This window comes from Moschus berezovskii, chromosome 14 (assembly GCF_049115385.1).
Source record: "Moschus berezovskii isolate FMDL1 chromosome 14, NW_MosBer_1.0, whole genome shotgun sequence".
NCBI classification, from domain to species: domain Eukaryota; kingdom Metazoa; phylum Chordata; class Mammalia; order Artiodactyla; family Moschidae; genus Moschus; species Moschus berezovskii.
The window spans coordinates 51,822,500-51,832,937 of NC_142473.1; the positions used below are offsets into that span (position 1 = coordinate 51,822,500).

The window sequence follows — 10,438 nt, forward strand, 5'->3', positions numbered from 1 at the left end:
TCAGTGATAAATTTCCAATTCAATAAACAGAAAGGGAGAGTAAATTAAACCAGTACACCTACCCACTCACACCCCAACACACACATACACACACACACACACAAAGAAAAAAATAAATGTAACAGCAGAAATAAATGAATAAGAAAGCTTAAAAATAAACAAAAAAAGAAAGTTTAAAAATAAAAAAAGTTTAAAAACAAAATAACTAAAACAATGTTTTTTTTAAAAGATCAATAAATTAACAAAGCTAAAGTGGCAAAAAAAAGTGAAAAAGCAAATCACCAAAATCAGGAATAAAAGACATTATTGTGATTATTACAGAAATTAAAGGGATAATAGAGGATTGTTATAACCAACTGTACGCTTACAAATCAGGCAACTTAGAATAGACAACTTTCTACAAGACGTACAATAACTGACTCAAGGACTGCAAAAAAAAATCTAAATGATCCTAACACAAGCAAGATATTTTAAACCCTTTCAATAAAAAACATCCAGAGTGAGATACTTCAACAGTTAATTCCACTGAATATTTAGAGAATAAATAGCAATCCTTCAAAAACTTTCTTCGGAAATAGAGAAAGAGGGAGAAAATCTCAACACATTGAGTGGAGAAAAAAAGCCTCTTGGAATTTGAGGTGTATTTGTCTATGACTAAGCTGCATCATGAAGAAGCATCCAATAAATGCTTAACACTAGATCACAGATAACAGGGGCCTTTAGAAAACCGCCAAACACAGTGAATCTTCTCTCCACAATCAAATATTTACAGGGAAATTGGCATATTAAAAAATGAAAATTTCCCTCATTATTCTTGCGTTCAATTCATGCATTCACTTATTCTTAAAACCTCTGAAATAGATGCAGAGAAGGGATTCTGGAGGCCCAAAACAACCTTAGTGACAACACCATAAAGAGCACAGCAATGCAGAAGAGATGGAAACTTTGTCTTCATTTTTTTTCATACCTTGGATCCTCAGACTTCTTTCCAAGTTGTACCTGCAGCATATCCATTGCTGATCCCTGAAAATGATGCTCCAGATCTGAGATGAGATCTCTCACCAATTGACTCTACTGGACCAGCTCATTCTCAGAATTTGCCATGTTCTGTAGTCCAACTTCCTCTTTATCTCTCAACTTTTGCAGTCCCTTCAGCTCCTCACTGTCCAGGATCACTCTGTTTTTTAAACTTTGCTGGACATTTTGTCTCATGTTATACTTGATTCTTCAGGAATGAGAGAGAAAGAGGAGGAGAGCAATTCATGGTGAAACTGACTTTGTCTATTTTTTCTATTTGACTTCAAAAATGGCCCCAAATCTGCCCCAAGTTGTTGAGGACAACTCAGAGCCAAACAGGATCCCTGGATGTGAGCAGGCTTCATACATCCGTCCAGGATACTCATGCCTCCCTGCATTATTCCTGACCCCCTTCCACCACCCTCTGCCAAAAAGTTGAACCCCAAGGACAAAGCCATGAGCCATTGCCAGATGTCTTCAGAGAGTCAAAGGTTAAAACAATGACAAGAATGGAATATGAAATTTGCTTGTCATCCTCACTAGAGAGTCCCTCTATAAGAATATCTCCCTCCAAATTTCTGTGGCCATTTGTGATATGTTCACTTTTCAGCCACCATTCTTATCAGGAAAGGATGAAGAAAAGGCCAGTCAAATAACTTAACTATCAGGGAACAAAGAAGAAGACAGATCCTTGTGATCAACCCAAGGTCCTGCCAAGATATCTATCTAACTTCCTCAGGAAGTGTCTCCTCCTACCTTCCAGGTAGATATCTCTTTTCTGAAGTCAGATCCCATCTTCGCAGCTTCCTGCTTCTCCCTCTTCAACCTCTCCAGATATGATTGGAGCATTTTCTGTGAGAAAAGAATCACATCAGAGTCAAGAAAGGGCCTTCTCAACAAGACTGTAGAGGATAAATGGTGGAGGAATCAGGCTGAATTCCAAAAAACAAACAAATAAATAAATAGACTTTACATAAACTGAGAACAGCAATTAGAATCTGATTTTGAAAAAATACTGAGATGAAGAATGTGTTCTTTACAATTCAAGAGATAGAAATCACCATCTTCTCTCACCAGAACGAAGACTGGTTCTCTTTGTTCTAGAAGAAACCTGATTTTAGTGTGGGAAAAAAGTATACCTCAATCTTCCCAGGGTCCAATTATCCTCCTTTCAATGGGGTAATGAGAACTTCTCCTGGGCACAGATCTCCACCTATTAACACAAGATGCATGAATGTTTACTTCTGACTGTAGAAGGGCTATTACTTTGTAAGTAGGTGAGTGCACAGAAATGTTTTTCAGATATTAGAACGAGCAAAAAAGGAGAAGAGAGCCATTCACGGTGAGGCATATCCCCTTCAGGGATCATAGCCTTGTCATGGTGAAAGGGCTACATAACTCAATGAATCTATGAGCCATGCAGTGCAGGGCCACCCAAGATGGACGGGTCACAGTGAAGAGTTCTGACAAAATATGGTCCACTAGGGGAGGGAATGGAAAACCACTCCAGGACTCTTGCCATGAGAATTCCACAAACAGTCTAACTCTGAGAGACGACGGAGGACAGAGGAGCCTGGGGTTGCAAAGAGTGGAACATGGCTTAGTGACTGAACAACAAAAACATAGGAAAAAAGAATCACAGGCCTCCGGTTCATGGTGACCAGGTAGTTAAAGTCCAATGCCAAGTAGAGATTTCCCCTTAAGGATCATTTTCTGGCCTTTCTTCCCTCCATTCTGGTCTCTTTCCTGGTACCGTTGAGCAGCCTCCTCCATGAGGAGCATGTGGTGACCACGGTGCTCCTGGGACCACTCGCAAAGCCAGCAAATGAGCTTCCCATCTTCTTCACAGAAGAGTAGAAGTTTCTTTCCAGGGTGCAGAGAGTTCTGTCTTGCTGCTCCAGGCCTCCCTTGACCTCCCTGAACCTCTGCAGTATGCCGGCCTCATGCCCATTAGGCCGCAGGTTCCCGGGCTCATAACTGAATCTGCACTCAGGGCAGTTATTCTCCCTCTTGGCCAATCTTGGACTCCCTGTCGTTTGTAGTGATGCAGGCTTGGTAGAAGCTGTGGCCAGTTTAGGCTCAAGGGTTCTGTCAGAAGCTCCAGGCAAATGGGGCAGGTCACTTCCTCCTGTAAGTTCACCAGGATTACTGAAGCCTTGACAGCTGCTTGCCTGCTCCTACCTCTCCTGGCTTCTGTGGGTTCTCTTGCTCACAGATCCCTGCATGACTGGTAAAGTTAAAAGGGGGAGAGTAAGAAAGGTAGACATACATGATACTAACAGGATATAAATCAAGTACATTTCAAAACCAAGTTACTGAAATACACAAAAGAAAATGTGAGAAAAACAAGGGAAAGAGTTTGATGACCTGGTGAAAAGAACATTTCGGGATAATTTTAAGCACTTTACTCATTTATATCACATGACAAATTCCATCTTTATGTGTGTAATGATTTTTATTATTTTACTAAACAAAAGGATGATCTGAGACGTTTTCTACCAAGATACTTGTATGACTCACCGTCTATCCTGTTTTTTCATTCCTATGCCCCCAAATTATCCTCAGTATGAATAGGTTGAAACTGCTTATACTTTTGGGCATACATACCTGGTCTTCTTACATGGAATGGTAGCCCTGATTTTGATACAACTCTCTCTCATACTTCAATAAACCCTTTCCTTACATATTCTTTCATTACAAAGACCTGCTCTAACCAAGTTGTTTACAGTGTAACCACTGCCATCACTTGCTTTTCCTTTGCAATTATTTCTATCTTCATGATATAATATATGACAACGAGTTTGTGTATATGGAGGGAGCAAACCTTCTATCAGATGTGCAACTAGAAATAATGACTTACAAACATCATGCATCTGAAATACAAAGAATAGAGATGAACTTCATGTATTTGAGATCCTCCTTCAGAGGCCTGTCTCCTCTTCTACTCAGTTAATCAAATGCAGATAACTTCATGGACCCAATGATACCCAGAGCAATACAGAGGTGGGGGTAAAGAAGTGAGGACATCAGAGCAGCTGAGAGTTTCTGAGAAGTCTTCAGTATGCAAATTCAGATTTCACCTTGGCCTGGAAATATGCCAAGCACATTGATATAAGTCTGAAGATGTGACATGCCTGAGGATTGTGGGGAGAGATATGGTTTATATACTCATAAGATCACACATGTTCAGTTCAGTTCAGTTCAGTTCAGTCACTCAGTCGTGTCCGACTCTCTGCGACCCCATGAATCACAGCACGCCAGGCCTCCCTGTCCATCACCAACTCCCAGAGTTCACTCAAACTCATGTCCACAGAGTGGGTGATGCCATCCAGCCATCTCATTCTCTGTCGTCCCCTTCTCCTCCCGCCCCCAACCTTTCCCAGCATCAGAGTCTTTTCCAGTGAGTCAACTCGTCGCATGAGGTGGCCAAAGTATTGCAATTTCAGCTTTAGCATCAGTCCTTCCAATGAACACCCAGGATCGATCTCCAGTCCAAGGGACTCTCAAGAGTCTTCTCCAGCACCACAGTTCAAAAGCATCAATTCTTCGGCGATCAGCTTTCTTCACAGTCCAACTCTCACATCCATACATATTAAAAAAATATATAGAAACAGATGAAAGGAATATCAGTCTTGAGAAAAATTCTCAAAATAATAGGCAGCATCATTCAACTAATTATCATTGACAAATTATATGCTAGCAACGAGAATAATATCAATAAACACAAAGATGAATCTAAGCAGAGGATTTAAAGAAGAAACATTACGATGGCAGTGTAGGGGGATACCAGGTTTACCTTTCTTCACAAATGTAAAAATTTACAATTACTTATAGGATTCTCAGGGCTCCCCTGGTGGCCTAATGGTAAAGAATCTGCCTGCAATGAAGGAGACATGGGTTCAGTCCTTGGGTTGGGAAGATTCTCTGGAGAAGGGAATGTCTACCTATTCCAGTATCCTTGCCTGGAGAATTTCATGGACAGAGGAGTCAGGCAGGCTATAGTCCATAGGGTCACAAAGAGTCAAACATGACTGACAGCACGCCAGGGCTCCCTGTAAATCACCAACTCCCGGAGTTTGCTCAAACTCATGTCCATCGTGTCAGTGATGCCATTCAACCATCTCATCCTCCGTCGTCCCCTTCTCCTCCAGTGTTCAATCTTTCCTGGAACTAGGGTTTTTTCCATTGATTTGGTTCTTCGCATCAGGTGGCCAAAGTATTGGAGTTTCAGCTTCAGCATCAGTTCTTCCAATGAATATTCAGGACTGATCTCCTTTAGGATGGACTGGTTGGATCTCCTTGCAGTCTAAGGGACTCTCAAGAGTCTTCTCCACACCACAGTTCAAAAGCATCAATTCTTTGGCGCTCAGCTTTGTTTATAGTCCAACTCTCACATCCATACATGACTACTGGAAAAACCATAGCTTTGACTAGATGGATTTTTGTTGGTAAAGTAAAAGTAATGTCTCTGCTTTTTAATAAGCTGTCTAGGTTGGTCATAGCTTTTCTTTCAAGGAGCAAGCGTCTTTTAATATCATGGCTGCAGTCACCATCTGCAGTGATTTTGGAGCCCCCCTAAAAATTAAGTCTCTGTTTCCATCATTTCCCTTCTATTTTCCATGAAGTGATAGGATGAGATGCCATGATTTTAGTTTTCTGAATGTTGAGCTTTAAGCCAACTTTTTCACTCTCCTCTTTCACTTTCATCAAGAGGCTTTTGAGTTCCTCTTCACTTTCTGCCATAAGGGTAGTGTCATCTGCATATCTGAGGTTATTGATACTTCTCCCGGCAAATTTGATTCCAGCTTGTGCTTCTTCCAGCCCAGCATTCCTCATGATGTACTCTGCATATAAGTTCAATAAACAGGGTGACTATACAGCCCTGACGCACTCCTTTTCCTATTTGGAACCAGTCTGTTGTTCCATGTCCAGTTCTAACTGTTGCTTCCTGACCTGCATATAGGTTTCTCAAGAGGCAGGTCAGGTGGTCTGGTAAGAGTTGACTCATTGGAAAAGACTCTGATGCTGGGAGGGATTGAGGGCAGAAGGAGAAGGGGACGACAGAGAATGAGATGGCTGGATGGCATCACCGACTCAATGGACATGAGTTTGAGTGAACTCCGGGAGTTGGTGATGGACAGGGAGGCCTGGCGTGCTGTGATTCGTGGGGTCGCAGAGAGTCGGACACTACTGAGCGACTGAACTGAACTGAACAGTGTACTTAGAGAAAAGTTACACTTAGAAAAATAGAACATTATTTGAGGGAGTTTCCTTGTTTTATGACTTTTAGTTTGATGGAGACCTCTATTGATAGGAGGTGGGTCAGTTAAAACTCAGTAAACTACTTAACTTACAGACTTACTGGTTTGAAAAACAAAAGGAATGTTTGGTGGCTGCCAGATTATCTAGAAAGTGGTAGGAAAATATACGTAAAAGAGAGATCAAGAAGATGAATACACATTTGTGCATATAGACTCAGTGAATATCTGAACTGTACATGTTTGAGACAGGTATCAAGCAGTCTATGTAAGGCTAACAAAACTGAACAAAGATCTTAAGTGCTTCAAAAGGCAGGGGTGAATTGGAATCCGAGTTCCGTGAGTTAACTATCTGAATAAAAACCAATCAAATTCTTCAGAGATATAAATAGAATCCAGAATGTCAACATCTTATTGAAAACATGGTTGAGGGAATTTTAGATACAATTTAAGAGTATTCAACATAAAATGAAACTAGAAACGTGATGCATATTCGAGAGAAAAATAACCTGTGGGTATCAGCTCAAAAATAATCCAGATATTGAATGTAATAGACAAGGAATTCGCAGCAGCCGTTATATCAAATATGGAGTATGTAAAAGAAAATAACTTTATATTTAACATGCACTGCTGCTGCTGCTGCTAAGTCACTTCAGTCATGTCTGACTCTGTGCGACCCCATAGACGACAGCCCACCAGGCTCCTCCGTCCCAGGGATTTTCCAGGCAAGAACACTGGAGTGGGTTGCCATTTCCTTCTCCAATGCATGAAAGTGAAAAGTGAAAAGTGAAGTCACTAGATGAAGACAAATAGAAATAGATATTTATTGACAAACTAAAACTAAAAATGATAATCAATCAAAAAACAGATGAAGTTTTGGCTTAAGAGAATCACAAAAGAAAGACTAATTGTATTTTAAAGTATGAATATATAAATATCATGTTAAAAAATTCAAGGTAACAACATAGGCTTAAAGTACAGAACAAATACTAGGATATTGCAGTTGTAAAACTGCAAGTGTAGTTGAGTTAAATAAGAGACAAAAGGGTAAAAATCACATGCTCATTTCAATGCAGGCAGAAATGCATTACACAAAATCCACTATCCAATCATGGCAGTTATAAATTATAAATACCAATTTGCTCAGGCTAAGTAAGAAAAAGCACACAGTTAACATCATATTTAATGGTCAGATATTGAATACATTCTCTGTTTGACTGGGAAGGAATATGTTGACATTCATTCATCATTGAATTTGGGTCCTAGCCCAAAACATAAGAAAAGCAAGTAAATGTATACGAATGAATGAACCCATAAGAGGAAGCTGATTTATTTCCAAGATTCTTCTGATCTTCTCAACAAATTTTCACTGTGAATACCCATCTCCCAAATTAATGTCCCAGTACACATCTGAAGTCTAAGAAATACAAGATGAAATAATTGCCACTTAGAAGCTGAAAGGTGAGAGGGAGAAACCCTAGAACTTATGTTGGATCATGAGAGACCCCACATTTGGTGCCTAGTGCGTTTTTTTTGTTTGTTTTCTTTTGAATCCAGAATTACTTTTCAGGGCATTTTCTGAGAAGAAACAGTGTAAATGGAAGCAACTCAGAGGCTTCACGTGCATCTTAGGGGAGGGCTTCACAAGAGGAGACACTGTTAAAAACAGGATGTCCCCATTTGAAGGACTTTTGAGGGTTTCCTAATTCAGGTAGTTCACTCTATAACATATTTCACATCTTGAACTAGAAGCTTGGCAATTCCAGGGTACAAATGTTGAGGAACTCAGCGTGCAAAAAGTGCATGTAAATAAAGCAGCTCTACAACATGCAGGTGGTTCAACCTAGCTTAAATTACGAATCCAATGAACAAATTAAATTACAAATCCAATGTATTTAACTCCCAGCCCTGTTTCCTGATTCATATAAGATTAGACATCCAAACTATAATTTTTCAAGTTTCTCAAACTATTATTTAAGGAGTAGTACCAAAAGCCCACTTCTCAACACTCTTTCCCAACTGTCTATGAGCAAAGAGATCAAAGATCCTTCGACGGATCTGTTTGGTTTTAACACTGTAGATAATGGGGTTCATCACAGGAGGTGCTAGTACAGAGACACTGGCCATAATGACAGGTACAATTGGGGGGCGCATGCTTGGCAAAGTGGTGAGTCATGGACACACCCACCATGGGCATGTAAAGAACCAAAACAGCCAAAATGTGGGACAGACAGTTATTGAGGGCCCGGAGCCTTTCAACCTGGGAGGCAATTCTGAGGATGCGTCTCAGGGTGAGTGCATAGGACAGCACAGTGAGCAAGGGGTCCAGTACGATAATGAGCAGAGCTAGAACAAATCCACACCCATTGTTTGTAGTGGCGTCAGCACACAGCAGGTGAATCATGTCTTCATGGAGGCAGTAGGAGTGGGAGAGATGAGAGGAGCCAGCAAAGGGGAGCCTTTTCAACAGGAACAATGCAGGAAGAACAGCCAGAAGACAGCAGCAAATGATGGCTAGACCTATTCCGCAGACTGCCTTCCTGGTGAGGATGGAAAAATCAGGGCGGAGGTGGCAAATGGCCGCGTAGTGGGCAAAGGGCATGGCCCACAGCACAGAGGATTCCATAACGGAGAATCCATGAGGAAGATAAAGCAAGCCTCAAAGCGGATCCCTGAGGCACTGAACCAGAGGATCCCCATGACTGTGGGCCAAGTGGTGAGGCTAAGTCCCAGGTCTGTTAGGGCCAACATGGAGAGAAACAAGTACATGGGCTCAGGCAGAGAGGGCTCTACCTTGATGACAGCCAGTATGGTGGTGTTGCCTGCAATAGAGATAGTGCAGACACAGCAGAATGGGATGGAAATCCAGGTATGGAAGACCTCAAAGCCAGGGATGCCCATGAGGATGAAGTAGAAGGGGACTTGGGTGGAATCAGTAGCCAAAAACATGACTCGAGGCAGCCACAAGACCAGCTGCTAAGTCACTTCAGTCGTGTCCGACTCTGTGTGACCCCATAGACGGAAGCCCACCAGGCTCCCCCGTCCCTGGGATTCTCCAGGCAAGAACACTGGAGTGGGATGCCACTTCCTTCTCCAATGTGTGAAAGTGAAAAGTGAAAATGAAGTTGCTCAGTCGTGTCCTACCCTTAGCGACCCCACGGACTGCAGCCTACCAGGCTCCTCCATCCATGGGATTTTCTAGGCAAGAGTACTGGAGTGGCTTGCCATTGCCTTCTCCGCACAAGACCAGAGTTTGTTGCAAAATCTGTGAAAAGTGGAAAACATAAGATTAAACTTCTACAATCATGTTAAACCATCATGTGATATATTGTCAAGGGAGATCTGGTTAAAAAGAGATAAACAGGAAACGAGCTCACAAATGCTTTATTATTTTTGCTTGTTTTAGCTCAAAGCTTGTCATTCACCTAGTTGAGAGCATATATCAGTCTTTTTTTTAACCCAAGGAGTGTTTTATCTGTCTGGAAAGCGGTTATGCCCTTGTAGCAGAAAAGTATGTGTGTTTTATTACTGTTGGAGAGAATAGTTGTAGAGAAAAGATTACTATAGGACATTCTTTGATACAATGAAGTTTGGAGAAGAGAGAGCATAGACTGATAAAGCTAAAAAGCAATACAATATACTGTCATCTATAAATTGACACTTGTGTTCTACCTATATAAAGATCAAATATGAGCCACTGCGGCTGCTGAATTTTAACACCCCCTGAAAGGACTTCAGGGTGGAGATCAAGAATGAGACACTGTGCTCTGGGAAAAACGGGCAGAACAGGTCTTCAGATAAGTTAGACGTTTTCAGGAGATTTCATGAGCCCGATTCTTGCATCTTCTTGTATCTAGAAAAGCACTAAAATTCTTCATGGTGACCTCTGCCCCTGGTGACCAGCAGTAATCTACAAGAAATATGTGCCTGATTGCATGTATTCTCCCTTCACCAAAATCATATGTATACTGATCATACGTATACCAACATCTCTGGAACAGTTTTGTTAGAGCAAGTTTGTATGCCTGATGCAGTGAGGCCAAACACACGGAAACACTGAAGTTTGGAGCAGAGAAGTATTTATCTCAGGGCCATGCAAGGAGATGAGAAGTTTAAGTGCTACTCTCACTCCCCCTCCCCCCACCCACCACCCCTGAGCTCCC

The 10,438-nt window shown here is 41.5% G+C and overlaps 2 pseudogenes; both read right to left on the minus strand.

The window, feature by feature from the left end:
- Nucleotides 1-894: 894 nt before the first annotated feature.
- On the minus strand, nt 895-3,677 carry LOC129553597 (tripartite motif-containing protein 5-like; annotated as a pseudogene).
- A 4,572-nt stretch (nt 3,678-8,249) lies between these two features.
- Nucleotides 8,250-9,224, minus strand: LOC129553598 (olfactory receptor 51Q1-like; annotated as a pseudogene).
- Nucleotides 9,225-10,438: the final 1,214 nt, after the last annotated feature.